The 14,511-nt window shown below is 42.2% G+C and overlaps 1 long non-coding RNA gene across 1 annotated transcript in view; it reads left to right on the forward strand.

Annotated features, from left to right (window-relative positions):
* The window catches only part of LOC308244637, a 169,509-nt gene that overhangs the window by 33,336 nt on the left and 121,662 nt on the right, over nt 1-14,511 (forward strand). Inside the window, exons 4-5 of the long non-coding RNA XR_013960154.1 lie at nt 1,443-1,602; nt 1,727-1,915. This is a non-coding gene — a long non-coding RNA (uncharacterized lncRNA). The remainder of the gene's footprint in view (nt 1-1,442; nt 1,603-1,726; nt 1,916-14,511) is intronic.

The following is a 14,511-nucleotide window of genomic DNA, read 5'->3' on the forward strand; positions in this document are numbered from 1 at the left end:
GGCATCGCGGATGTACAGTCAATTTGCATATTTATCTTTTATTAGTGTAGATAAGTTTCATGTGTACAGCGTAGTGGTTAGATACTCATATACTTTACAAAGAGTTTCCTCTAATATTACCAGTACCCATCTGGCACCATACATAGTTATTACAATACTAGAGGCCTGGTGCATGAAATTCATGTGTGGGTATGGTCCCTAGGCCTGGCCGGCGATCGGCCATCTTCTCCAGCTGCCTGCAGCCAGCCCCGCCCCCTGTCACCACCCACGCCTGGTTCCCCGTTTGCCATTGGGTGATCGGTGCCTGATGGCCAGGGGAAGGGACCAAGAGGTGTTCAGTGCACCTCATAGTGACTGGTCCAGCAGTCGTTCTGGTCGTTCTGCCGTTAGGGTAAATTTGCATATTACCCTTTTATTATATAGGATTATTAACTATATTTTCCTATGCTGTACTTTACATCCCCATGATTATTTTGTAACCACCAATTTGCATGTATCAATCCCTTCATCTTTTTCATCCAGTTGACTGAGTATACTTTTAAAAAATATATATTTTATTTTATTTTATTTTATTTTATTTTATTTTATTTTATTTTATTTTATTTTATTTTGACTGAGGATAATTCTGAACCCTATTCTCTTAACAAGGGTCTTCTTTCTTGGCTTATTTTTATTCATGCATTATCACATGATTTCTCTGAGATAGGTACTATCACTAATCCTATTCTACAGAGGAGAAAACTGAGGCTTAGAGAGGCCATATTGTTCCTCAGTGGCAAACCTGAAATATAAACTCAGGAATTCTGACTGAAGAATCTGTGATTCCAACCACAAGGATACATTACTTCTCTGGGTTTCCCAGTGTCCAGGGCCTAGTCTTTAGTGTTTCAAGTCTAGAACCTAGTTTTATTATATTTGCAGAAGTTATTAGACTCTCAAGAGTCTGATTGATAAGCCAGAAGACCATTTATTATTTTACTGCTCAAAAGATGTGACTGAGCATCTGCACAAAGTACATTCTACTGTGCAGAGAACGAAGGCATCAAAAATAATAATAAGTACCATTAAATGGGTGTATGGGTGATTTATACATATGTCTCACTGTATCTTACAACACTCCGATGTTGATGTTACTAGCCCAATTTTACAGATGGAAAGACTAAGGCTTTTTATTGAGCACAGCTAAAACTCCATACATTTCAACATCTATTGCTATATTAATAATTATTAATAGTGGTAGTGACTGCAGTAGTGATGGTGTTAAGGAATTTGCTCCATAGCTCCTGGTGGTACATATCAGAAATGAACCCAGGTCCATTTGGTTCTAGAGACAATATTTTTCATTAAACATCACAAAAGTTTAGGGTCAGAGCTGCTTTAGACAAAGGGAACCAAGTATCCTCACAGACTATTTTATTCTGTTTGAATTATTGTTATTCCAGAGAACTATGTCTAACAAAGATCAAGGCTTGATCACCTGGGACATAGAGCTGATTCCTTGGTTGCAGGTTAAAATGGATGGAATGGTCCTGACTGATTCCTTTTTCAATCAACTACCCAAATCTCCACACCCTGATGTCAGTCAGGCCACACTCTGAGTAGGTGGGTTATAGTTTTCTTTACAAATATCTAAATGCTTTCTTCGGTGCAATATCTAGTCCTGGTCCCCTTATAGAGACTTAGAGCTCATTATTCTTTTACCTGTGTCTCTTATACCCTCTCTTAGGATGAAATATTTCTTCAGAGGTTGCATGTTATATGGTGCATGTAGATATTTCAAGAATTTGCTGAGAGATTCATTTTTGGACCCAGGCCCCTTGTCTCTGGGATTAATGGATATTTGAAGACCACTTCAATGTGATGAGAGACTTGGTGGAAGTGAAAAAAACTTTACAACTGGTTTTGAGGGATTTGGGTGAGTATGAAAATCTAAAGGAGAGGGCCAGTGGGCCAGTGGCTTCAGTTCTGCTCATTGTTTTGTGTTTCCATTACCTTTCTGGTCTCCAAAATGCTTATTTTTTATGCCATTTTTATTTTCTTGACTTATATTTTGTGTCTCATTGCTCTGTATATATGTGCCACAGTGGGATATGTAGATGATTGAACAAAGAGTGTCATTTGGATCATAAATCTGAGGCAGAATTTTTTACCGCTGGGCATCTTGGAGCTTCACGTGCTGTGAATCCCAAAGAGGGAAATAACCCATGCATTCTTCCCCAAATTTATTCGACCATGAAATTCTTTCTTCAAGATCTCCTATTCTGTGAAACATACTTTGGGAAGTTTATAAATGAGATGATGGAAATGACAAAAGGGTATCTTAGAAAAATTGTATAAATACTTGAATTGACAGTGGGAGGAGGAGCAGCTACTCTAAGGAACTTCTCGAGGCTGAGTACACAAGGAATGATGGCACTTCTGGAAACAGGGAGACATTCTAGCTCAGGAATGCCAGGAGGCTATGCAGAGGTCTGTCAGCATTCTCATCCAGCAATGTAACTGAAAAGAACTTATTTTTTAAGGCCTTGGAGCTGAGATTGCCCAAGGAAGGACATCAACCTAAGAAGGACTTGTGTGTGAAACTGGGTGAAGCCAACTCTAACAATGCTTAATGTCTGTAATCTGCCCACCTTTCAAGGGGACTGGGTTCTGCTTGCCGTAGTAAAGGAGCTCAAGTACCTCAAGCAATGGGTGAGGGTGCCATGGTCCTAAGATATTTGTAAAGAAGCGGGTGCCCATGTACATGGTGCTTATCCATGGCCATGGTTTAAGGGAGAGAATTCTACTTTCTTTGGAGGTTAAGGACAAGACATTTGTGTGGCTATTCACCCACTCACCTATGTGACAAATATTTATGGGGTCTCTATTGTGTGTTTGAGCACTTCATATCTTGGCAGGAGACAAATTGATTAAAAAATGAATTAAATGAGCAGTCTGTTATCTCACTGAGTGTGAAGTCTAGCAGAGGAAATTAATAAACATACAGTTAAAATGTAGTATTGTGAGCCCTGGCTGGTGTGGGTCAGTGGTCAGAGTGTCAGCCTGTGCACCGAAGGGTTTCAGGTTTGATTCCCAGTCAAGGGCACATACCTGGGTTGCAGGTTCAGTCCCAGACCCTGGTCGGGTCATGTGCAGGAAACAACTAATCAATGTGTATATTTTTCACATTGATCTCTCTCTCTTTCCTTCCCTTCCACTCTCTCTAAAAATCAATGGAAAAAATATCCTCAGATGAGGATTAACAACAACAACAAAAATGTAGAGTGGTGAGACCCCTGATACAGGAAGAGGTTCAGGGAGATCTGGGATGTGGAGAAGAGCACCCAGTTTAAGAGGTAGTTCAAGATGTGCTCAGGGGACAGAGTACTACTGTTCAGGCTGAGTGCTAAAACATGGGTTAAACAGGTAAGGAAGAGCATGCATAAATTCATGCTCATGCATAGAAATTTTTGAAAGTCTTCCAACTAATCTGTTGGAGAAATTGAAAAACATTCAACATGGTTGGAGTATAGAGTTCTGGATGAGGGGTCTGGCATGATGTTAAGGGAGTTAAAGACAAAGCATGAGGCAGGCAGAGCCCAGATACTGTGGGCAAGAGGTCCTTAGCCTGCCTGCATGACAAAACCACCAAAGCCTGGGCCTCACTCCTAGAGACTCAGACTTTTCTGGTTCTCTTCCAACATTGATTGTGTCTACTTTGTTCTTTTATCTAATGCTCCTTTACTTTTCCACCCCTCAAATTTCTCCTTCAGAGAATTTGACCCATCCTGTAAGGACAAGAAGTTTGGAGGTCATCCTTGGAGTGATCAAGACCTGGAAATATGACCTGCCACCTGGAGTGGGTCAATACTTGGGAGGACAGTTAGTGTGGCAAGTGGATTCTGCACTATGAAGTGATGGTTATGGGTAATAGAAATCAGTTGAGGCAGATGTCTATTAGGAGGGTTCCTCGAGGGTGGAGGTCAGAAAGAGGACAGGTAAAAGTCTGACAGCAGGGAAACTTAGAACAGGCAACAGGAGGATCCAGTTAGGCAGCCTGTCAGCCATGGGCAGGAGGGTTGGCCATTGGACTATGGCTCAGTGAGGGACCTTCTTACCAAATCTGGACTAGGTGCTGGAATCATGGATGTAACTCCCATTGGTGTGAAGTTATGTGCACTCTGGAACCTAGACCACTTCAAACATTTCCAGGCTCAGGACAGCAAGGGAGCCTAACCTGGGCCAAGCCTGGGGTGGAGGTCAGGGATCCCTGCTCTGGGGAGAGGAGGAATCTTGGTCAGGGAGCCAGATAGGGCATTACTCTCTCTTCTCTCAACTCTCACCTCTTTATGGATGCCCACCTTGACCTTTTACCCATACTTTAGTCTTCTCTCTGCCCAGTTAACTCTTTCTCTTTGTCTCTCAGCCTAAATGTCACTTCCTTATTAAAGCTATTCCTGGACCCTAACCAGGCCAGAAACCCTTGTTATAGGTTCTCATACCTCGGTGTATGTGTTGGGGGAGGGAGGGCTCCTCCTTAACTCTCAGCACATCTGTAGATGATTTGAATGATTACTTATTGCGTATCCTCTCTACAAGCAGAGAGCTCAGTAAGGGCAGGAGGTATCTGTCTGCTTTGCTCACCATTTATTTCCACTGTTGGAACAGTGTGGCACCCAGCAGGGGCACCTACAATATCTGCTGAGGAATGAAAACATGAATATTTTCAAAAGCTGGCAGGATGTCAGTTAGAGTCCTATGACCTCCATTTCCACAGGCACAAAAACACTGTCCTCCTTTCTATTCTGTATATGCAGTTTATATCTAGGCTAGAGGCCTGATGCACGAAATTCATGCAAGAGTAGGCCTTCCTTCCCCTGGTTGCCAGCACTGGCTTTTCTCTGGCACCTGGGACCCGGGCTTCCTTGCAGCCCTGGTTTCATCCGGGAGGTCATCCAGAAGGACGTCTGGTCTAATTAGCATATTATGCTTTTATTATAGATTCTCTATCTCCCTAAAAATAAGAAGAGTTGGAGATATATGTGAATAGTTAAAAATGGATTTGTGTTCCCCATTCCACCTGAGTAAGGTCACATTGCAAACATTTTAAATGACCTTTGAAAATTGTCAGTTGAGAGAAGAAAGGGGACATTAGCCTTGCTCTTTGCAAAGCCACCTTTTGGCACAGACTGCCCGATGCCTGAAATTCTGACAGTCATGCAGTTCTCAAGTGGAGGTGATGTTAATGACCCAGATGCCCTGTGCAATTACATTTTCAAAAATTGATCCCCTTCATAAGGCAGGAAAGAGTGTAAAAAAGAGTGTCACATTTAGGCTAGTGCACAGAGCAGTTAGATAGTGCTGTGAAAGCTCTTTGGTTCTGTCTAGCATGTGGATGCACGGGCTTTGATGTTAGAATTTTGGCTCATTAATAACTAATTTACATTTCCCAGACAGCAAATTGTGATCTGACACAAATTTATAAAAGAACTCCAAATGGTGAAACTCTCTTCTACAATGAATCCTTTGTGGGTTTTTTTCTCTTCCTAACTTAAGGAGTTTGTGATTAAAATTTTAATGCAATCATTGAAACCTCATGGGCTACTTAAAAATAAAACACTATCTTATTTCCTTCCTTTCAGAGATCATGACAACTGGCTGCTCCTCTGTGGGTGTTTTACAATTGCTTTTTCATCTTTTCTGGGCCTCAGATAAAGTAGGATGTCCTCAGTGAACCAGAGGAAAGGCATGGTAAAGGAATTGGAAGTCATAACAGAAGGCAGTAGTGCCATACTAATCAGCTCCCCATGTTTCTGTGCAGGTTACAGGAATGGCAGATTTTATATAAGATTGTCTCGTGGTCTCTAAGAGCTGACAGGGGTGATTCTCAATACTTCACATGCTTGAAAGCCTGACTAGGTCATTTTGGAAGCATGGATGGGCTGATCAGAATGATCAAGATAAGGAAATATATGTTTCCTTTTGCCTACATCTTGGAAGACCTGATGCCTCATGGAAAACATAGTGGTTTTCCTGTATTTTACCCCATGTTTTTTTGGGAGAATATAAGGTAAAGGGAGGTTGCAAAGGAGCCCTTGGAAGGCAAATCTAGGTGCATCTTGGTCCCCCCCTTCCCTCATTCATCTTTGCCAAAGGGTTTGTCATCCTGTGTGTTGATGACTCAGGACTTAGTGGGAGAGGCAGGGTAGGGCTTCTCTCCGCATGTTGGAAGGAAAAAAATACCATGTGTATCCAGTCACCTAGAAACACCTTCTTCTAATCACAAAGGGAGGTCTGTACCTCCAGGCAGTTAGTAGACAGACCTATGAAGTGGACCAGAGAGCTGGCCCTGGGCAGGGCAGCAGGGTAGGGCTGGGGACAAGACACTGGGAAGCTTGGCCCATTGCATCACTTCTGGCAAGAGGCTCAGTCTACTGAGTTACTCTTTGCTTGGTGAAAGAGTTTAGGGAACAGCCATGGGCTTGTTGTATGAAATAAAAACATACCCATAATGAAAAGATTTTGAAACTGGTACCACTTGAGGTCAGATTTTAAACGGTCACACAGCATGTGCCAAATGGACTCCATGCAGAGAAGCAACAAGCCGCCCCAATTCCCTATATTATTTTAATAACAGAAAGAATGTATTCGGAATTCCAGGCAAGACCTCCACCTGGGCATAGTCCCAGATTCTAACTCATCTGTTCATGCCTTTTCAAATGAGCCTTTTACAAAGAGGCTGTTTTTCTCTCCAACCTCCTCCCAACCAATGAAGGAATCTGAGATCCTCCCTCCTAGGTCTGGTTGTAGGAAACAAGAAACCTACTCTGAGCAGGGTGCTTCCAAAGAAAGTTGCTAAGAAAACTGCAGTGCTGATTGGTATTGTCTTTTGTTTGTTAAACTAATTAAACACGAAGGCCATTAGAGTGAGATGGCTGCAATGCTTTGAGGGCCTACACAGGCAAACCAAAATCTAAGCCTGAAACAAGATTACAAAATCAAAACCCCAAGGATAACCCATCACAAATAGCCAACCAGGCTTTAAGCTATAACCAGTTAATAATTTTCTTACTTTGCTTCTGCCTTTTATCTGTAGAAGTCTCTTCCAAGCTCTGGTTGGTAAAGCACTCCTATCCACTTCCAGTTTGGTGCTGCCTGATCTAACTTTATTTTTGCTGATATGAACTGTTAACATTTTTAATATGCCTTGGTTTATCCTTTCACATATTCAAATCACAAGGCCTCTCCTAGGAAGTGGCATGAGGCAAGTTGCCCTTTTCCCTGGCTTGGACATCAGGGCATGTGGGACAGAGAAGGAACTGAACTTGGTGGTGATTTCTGTCAGTCTCTGAGTGACAGCTATAAAGTGGATGTCATCATGTTTAGAAGCCCATCTGGGTCACTGAAATGGCATGAGGGTTTCCATAGTGCCCGCTGAGCACTCTGAGAGCCATGAGGGAGGAAGGAAAGCCTTGGGAAGGAAAGACAATAATTAGGCCTTTCTCAGCACCTAGAACATTGCTGACATTTAACAAAGAATGCTGCTGTCATGCTTATTAATTTTACCCTCTTGGATCCCAAACAACTCATATAACACTTTACTATTTTTCTAAGTCACAGAAACCAGACTGAATGTTCTCAGAAGGGAATCAATTCTGTTCCCAGCCATGGAGGAACCAAAAAAGGAAGAAATCTTCCATTGCTGTAAACATGATAGATTCTCTTGGGTGTGTTGTTCTCAACTTCTTCAATCTGTGGCTAGTCCTTGGAGTCAATTTAGGGTTGAATTCTGGTTTCACCACTTGCCGCTGGTGAGCTTGAATTTGTTACTTAATCTTTCTCATCTGTGCAAAGCAGATGATAATAGTTGTTAAACAGACTAAATGCAAAATTCTTAGTACATGGCCTGGCACATAGTGGTCAAAGGGAGCTGTTGATATAATTATGAGGCACAAGAAGCCTCTGAAAGTGCCATCCAGCGAAGTGATGAAAGAAGAACACCTTGAGCTGCTCTGGTTACCACTTCTGGGAGATGTTGCCATTGTTATAGCAACCAGAGTTCTGGCCAATTAGGGATACATGTTAGGCTCAGACACCAATAGGAAGTGGTTCTTTCCACCTGAGGTGTTTATAGCAAACCCCATGGCCCCAGCACTCATGGGGAGAACCCATCCTGAGCAAACCAAAGTATGGCGGGTAAACTCCTTAAAAGAGAGGACTTCATATGTGTTTGAGCATCATTCTCCCTCACCACCCCCCAAGAATCACTTGGCATATTGTAGGCACTCAATGAATATTTGTGGAAGAAGGTAATGATGTATGAGGCAGAGAGCAGATAACTGTGGCCATTCATGGGTCAAACTATAGCTCACCTCCAGCCAAGCAGTTAGAAGGAGTGGAATTCATTATCAGTGGATACTGACTTGGTTATTAGGGACTGCAGTTGGGCAATTGCACAGATATAACCAAAGATCTCTCTGTAATTATTCATAGAAGCAGATGTCTTAGAGCAGAGAATTCTCAGGATATAGAGAAATAAGAAACGAGCCCAGGAGTGAACTATATCTTGGCTCTACTGTGTCAGGGTTTTCGCTAGTTTTTTAGGGTGGGGAAATTTAGGATCAAGTTCCATTATCTAAGAATATCTAATAAAATAATACACAATTCTCCTTGCAGAATATGAGCCAGTCACCCTTATTACATCTTATTTTCATTTTATAAGATCTTCAATTGAAGTCTCTTTTCAGGTACTATTAAAACCAAGATTCTGATGCTCAAAGTGGTCAAAATTATATGTATGAAAATATTTAATCCTGTTTGTGGGTGATACATAGAGGGAATTATCACCATTCAGTAATAATACCACGTGTTATATTTTGGGCTTTGTTAATCCATATTTACATTTCTACTTTTATTTTATCCTCGCAATCATTCATGAGAGGTGAGCAGCACAGGTAGGTTGACTTGTAATGTCCTGATTTTATAATTGAGGAATTCATGTTCAAGTTTACTGTCTCTATGAAGGTATGGATTCAGGGCTCACCTGAAATAAGCACTCAGATTTCCCCAGTGCAGGGCTCTTTGTCTATATTCCACCAAACCACGATTTAAACTGTCCAGACTTCAGGCCTTGTTCCTTCAGTCATGTAATGGGCCACACCTCTGCCTTCTAGATTGGGAGGATGGCCCCATGGGATGGGTAAGTGCTGTTGTAAGAAAGGACCCAGGAGGGGACTGTGGTAATAACTGGTGCAAATTAAAATGGGAAGGGAGGGAAGAAATTGTAAATCATCTATTTACACATGACTTTTGCTTAACCAGATATCTCAGCTTCTAGAAGAAGTTGGACCATGGGACAGGTTTTAGAATAGTGTCTGAATAGCAATACTAGTGGTGGTGCTTTGTCCAGTCTGTTTGCATAGCCAGGTCCAAAAAATCTGGAAATGTGATGATGCTAGGGGCACCAGGTGATGACTACAGCATCATATTATTTGACTTTCATCAAATGACTAGTCTGTCCAGACAGAGAGGTCTTTTGCAAAGGCATGGTCATCTGAGGGTCAGTACAAAGCTGTTGGTGAGAGACCAAGATGGCGGCAGAGGTAAATGCCTGTACTCTGTGCATCCTACATCTACATAAAAATTACAACTAAAATACAGAACAACCATCATCCAAAACTGCCTGAAAGCTGGATGAATGGGAGTCCTACACCTAGGGAAGAAAAGAATAAAGCAAACCAAGACTGGTAGGAGGGGCAGAGGTGCAGAACAGGTTGATTCGACACCCACGTGTACTGCTTTTTTAATTGAGAGGGAGTTAATCTCTACTGAGGTCTCCTGTGAGGAGCAAGGGGTCCCAGCTCCACACCAGACCCTAAGCCCAGGCTCCCAGAGCTGGGAAGAGAAGTCCCCGTAACTACTGGCTGTAAAAACCAGCAGGGATTGGGGCTCAGTGACACAGAGGCTGCTGGAAAGCCAGCTGTTCCTTTTAAAATGCTGGCACATGGTCTGCACTTACAGGGTCCCACTTCCTCTGAGTTCCAGTACCAGGGCAAGGCTCTGGGGGACCCAGACACACATGAGGAGAAACTGGATTGTCTGGCATTGGGCAGGAACTTGGGGGTGACTTTCTCCCAGACAGAGGTGCTCGCAGGGGTCATTGTTCCTGTGTTGGGACCACCCCAGTCACAGGGCTCACTGGCAGCCATTTCTGTATGCTCTGCCCTGGTGATTCCCTGAAACCCCACCCCATCCAATTTTCAACCCCACACAACCTGTGTACAGAGACATTTGCGCATGAATGGCCTGTCCTTACTCAGACTTCAGAGTTTGCTAAAATCTCTCAAATAAGCTGCAGCTGGGTCAGGGTGCCCCAAACCTATCAGTAAAAGGCCCAAGACCCAGCACTAGCACCAACCTGCCTTGCTTCACAGCTGGGCCTCACCTGGGCACCTCCAAACCTGAGACAAATAGGATGAATCTGCAGATGTCTCTATAGCTCCAGGCAGTGGCTAACTTTGCACCTCCCCAGAGACCCAAGAGCCAGTGCACCCAGTGGTCAGCATCAGACCATATGAGATTACAACTCTTCACATCCATAAGTGACACACTCAAGGGGCAGAATCAGTGATCACCAAAGCCCCATTGGGGTGTATCCTTCACAGCAGCCCTCCCACTGTAGTCTCAGGTGGTCCTCACAGTCAATTGGCCTAGAGGTCAATTCCTCACAGTGACACCAATAGCAATCAAGTCTCAACTACAAGAAGGCTGTGCACACAGCTCACAAAGGGACACACCTAGAGTGCCCATCTCAGGTGACCAGGGAGGCTAAGCCACTGGGCCCTATAGGACACCTACTACATAAGGCCACCCTACCAATCCCAGGAGACATAGTAGCTCTACCCAATACATAGAAACAAACATAAGGAAGCAGCCAAAATGCAGAGACAAAGAAATATGACACAAATGAAAGAAATGGAAGAAAACAAACTACTGGATATAGAATTCAAAACCACAGTTCTCAGGTTATTTAAGAAACTTCATGAGACCTCCAAAGGATTTAGTGAGACTTTAAAGGATCTTAGTGACAATGCTAAACAATGGAAAAGGACCAGTCAGAAATTAAGCATACACCTACTGAAATAAAGAATAATATACAGGGATTCAACAGTATAGCAGAGGATTCTGAGAATAAAATCAATGATTTGAAATATGAGGAAGCAAAACATCCACTCAGAAGAACAAAAAGAAAAATGAATAAAAAACATGAAGATAACGTAAGGAGTCTCTGGGACAACTTCAAGCATACCAACATTAGCATTATGGGGATACCAGAAGGAGATGAGAGAGAGCAAGATATTGAAAACCTATTTGAAACAATAATGACAGAAAACTTCCCCCACCTGGTGAAGGAGATAGACTTACAAGTCCAGGAAACACAGAGTCCCAAACAAGAGAAACCCAAAGAGGCCCACACCAAGACACAACATAATTAAAATGCCAAGGGCTAAAGACAAAGAGAGAATCTTAAAAGCAGTGAGAGAAAAGCAGTTGGTTACCTACAAGGGATCTCCCAATGACTGTCAACTAATTTCTCAACATGCGGACCAGAAGAGAGTGGCAAGAAATATTCAAAGTGATGAATTGCAAGGACCTACAACCAAGTTTACTCTACCTAGAAAAGCCCTCCTTTAGAACTGAAGGTCATATAAAGAGTTTCACAGACAAGCAATAGCAAAAGTAGTTCATCATCACTAAATAAATATTATATGAAATGTTTGAAGGATACTCTTTAAGAAGAGGAGGAAGAAGAAAAAGATAAAAAATTTGAACAATAAAAAGGCAATGAATACATTTCTATCAATAACTGATTCTAAAAATCAAAATAAAAAAATAAGAAATCTAACAAACAGAATAAACTGGTGAATAAAATAGAATCAGTGGCATGAAGAAGAAATAGACTGAAGATTCTCATAGGGAAGGGGAGGGGGGCAGGAAGAGATTAAACAAAGATCTTATATGCATATATGAATTACCTATGGGCATAGACAATATGGTGGTGAAGGCCTGGGGTGGGGTGGGAACCAGGTGGAAGGGGCATGGGGGGAAAATGAGGGACATCTGTAATACTCTCAACAATAAAGATTAAAAAAAACCCCAAAAACTATTGGTGATGGCTTCTCCCAGCAGCTCTGGATGCTGTCATGAATTGGCTGAGAGTTAAAGAGGCAGGTCTTATGGCTTCCAAGATGCTTATGGTTGGTTTAAACTTGATTAGATGGAGCTTCAAAGGGACTTCTTATATGAGCTCATTATGAATATAGAGCCTGTGTGGATGGGGTCAGATGGGGAAGGCCAAGATTTTAGCTCAGTTCAGATTGCTGTCGCATGGTGATAGGAAATTGTTTTTAATCATGTGTAAATGCCTTTCACTTTAACATAGGCTAGGCATTTGGATTTTCTGTTGCCATCCATCTTGCACTGCCCTGGGATGTGGGCTGCACAAAGAACAAGCCTGTACTCTGCCCAGCACCTGGAGAGAGCTGTGTGCCGCCAATGGGAGAGCACAGGACTGCGACTGTTTACTTCCTTGTGATCATGAAGCCCATTTGTGATTTGTGACTTCAAGTAGCTTCCCTTCATGATTGCCCACTTATCTTCCTCCTCTCTTATTTCCCTGATGTGAAATTCAGAAGATGAATGGTTATGTCACTCTTTGACTTGGTATCTTTGAAACAAATCTACTTAGATATAAAATAAATGTAGCAGTTTATTACCTGAAGTGTATTGATCCATTTGACAATTTTTTTTCCAAACAATGAGAGTAATTTCCTGAATCCTAGAGACCTAAGTAAGAACTCTGGGATCCTCTTTTGTCACTTTCTGTCTAGAACTGTGGTTTAGTATTGTGAACACAGAGATGAAAAACAAGGACCTATAACCAATATTTACCTACCTTGAAAAGCTATCATTTGGAATCAAAGGACAGATAAAGAGCTTCACAGGCAAAAAGAAAAAAGCTAAAGAAGTTTATCCCCAGCAAACCAGTATTATAAGAAATGTTAAAGGGTCTTATTTAAGAAGAAAAGAAGATTAAAAATATGATTTAAAGGGTCTTATTTAAGAAGAAAAGAAGATTAAAAATATGACAATAAAATGGCAATAAATACATATCTATGAACAATTGAATCTACAAAAAAAAAAAAAATGAACAAGCAGAACAGAAAATGACTCACAGATACAGAGAACTTTTTGTTGGTTGCCAGATGGAATGGAGATTGAAGGGAGATGGATGAAAAAGGTGTTGATAGATATGTATTTGTTGTCACTTTGTTGTTCATAATTTTTATCTTTACCATTTTCTTCTTCTTCCTCTTCTTAAAGAATACCCTTCAGCATTTCATATAATACTGATTTGGTGGTGATGAATTCTTTTAGCTTTTTCTTATCTGTGAAGGTCTTTATCTGACCTTCAATTCTGAATGATAGCTTTGCTGGGTAGAGTAATCTTGGTTGTAGGTCCTTGCTATTCATCACTTGGAATATTTCTTGCCACTCCCTTCTGGCCTGCATAGTTTCTGTTGAGAATTCAGTTGACAGTCATATGGGTACTCCCTTGTAGGTAACTAACTGTTTTTCTCTTGCTGCTTTTAAGATTCTCTCTTTGTCTTTTGCCCTTGGCATTTTAATTATGATGTGTCTTGGTGTGGTCCTCTTTGGATTCCTTTTGTTTGGGGTTCTCTGTGCTTCCTGGACTTGTAAGTCTATTTCTTTCACCAGGTGGGGGAAGTTTTCTGTCATTATTTCTTCAAATAGGTTTTCAGTATCTTGCTCTCTCTCTTCTTCTGGCACGCCCATAATTTGGATGTTGGTATGCTTGAAGTTGTCCCAGAGGCTTCTTACACCATCTTCATATTTTTGTATTCTTTTTTCCTTTTATTTTTCTGGTTGGGTGTTTTTTGCTTCTTCATATTTCAAATCTTTGACTTGATTCTTGGGATCCTCTAGTCTGCTGTTGGATCTCTGCAAGCTGCTGTGGAGCCTTGGGCCTTCTTTTGGAAGCTCTGGGGCCCTCTGATCCAGCTGCAGTTTGTTAGGTTTTAGATTGCAAAAGGCCAGGCCATTCATATGCAAAAGCCTCTGCGCACAGCTTGGGTGGGGTTGTAAATTGGGTGGGGTGGGGTCTCAGGGAATCACCAGGGCAGAGCAAACAGCAATGGCTGACCGTCAGCCCTGCCCTGAAGAGGTCCCCGGGTCTCTGTGTCTCGTGGCATGGTGCAGGAACAATGATCACAGCAAGCACCTCTGAGAGAAAGCCACCCTCGTGTTCCGGCCAGATGCCAGACAGTCCCATTTCTCCCCATATGAGTCTGGGTCCCAAGAGTCTCGTCCAGAACTGGAGTTCAGAGCAGTCTGGAGCTTGTATCTCCCTCCCAATTGAAAAAGACAGCAGCGTACCCAGTTGCCAGCCCATTTTTGTATGTGCCTTCGTACCTCTGCACTTCTGCACCTCCATACCTCCTCCCAGTCTCA

This window comes from Plecotus auritus (genome assembly GCF_963455305.1).
Source record: "Plecotus auritus genome assembly, chromosome: 3".
In the NCBI taxonomy this organism is placed as follows: domain Eukaryota; kingdom Metazoa; phylum Chordata; class Mammalia; order Chiroptera; family Vespertilionidae; genus Plecotus; species Plecotus auritus.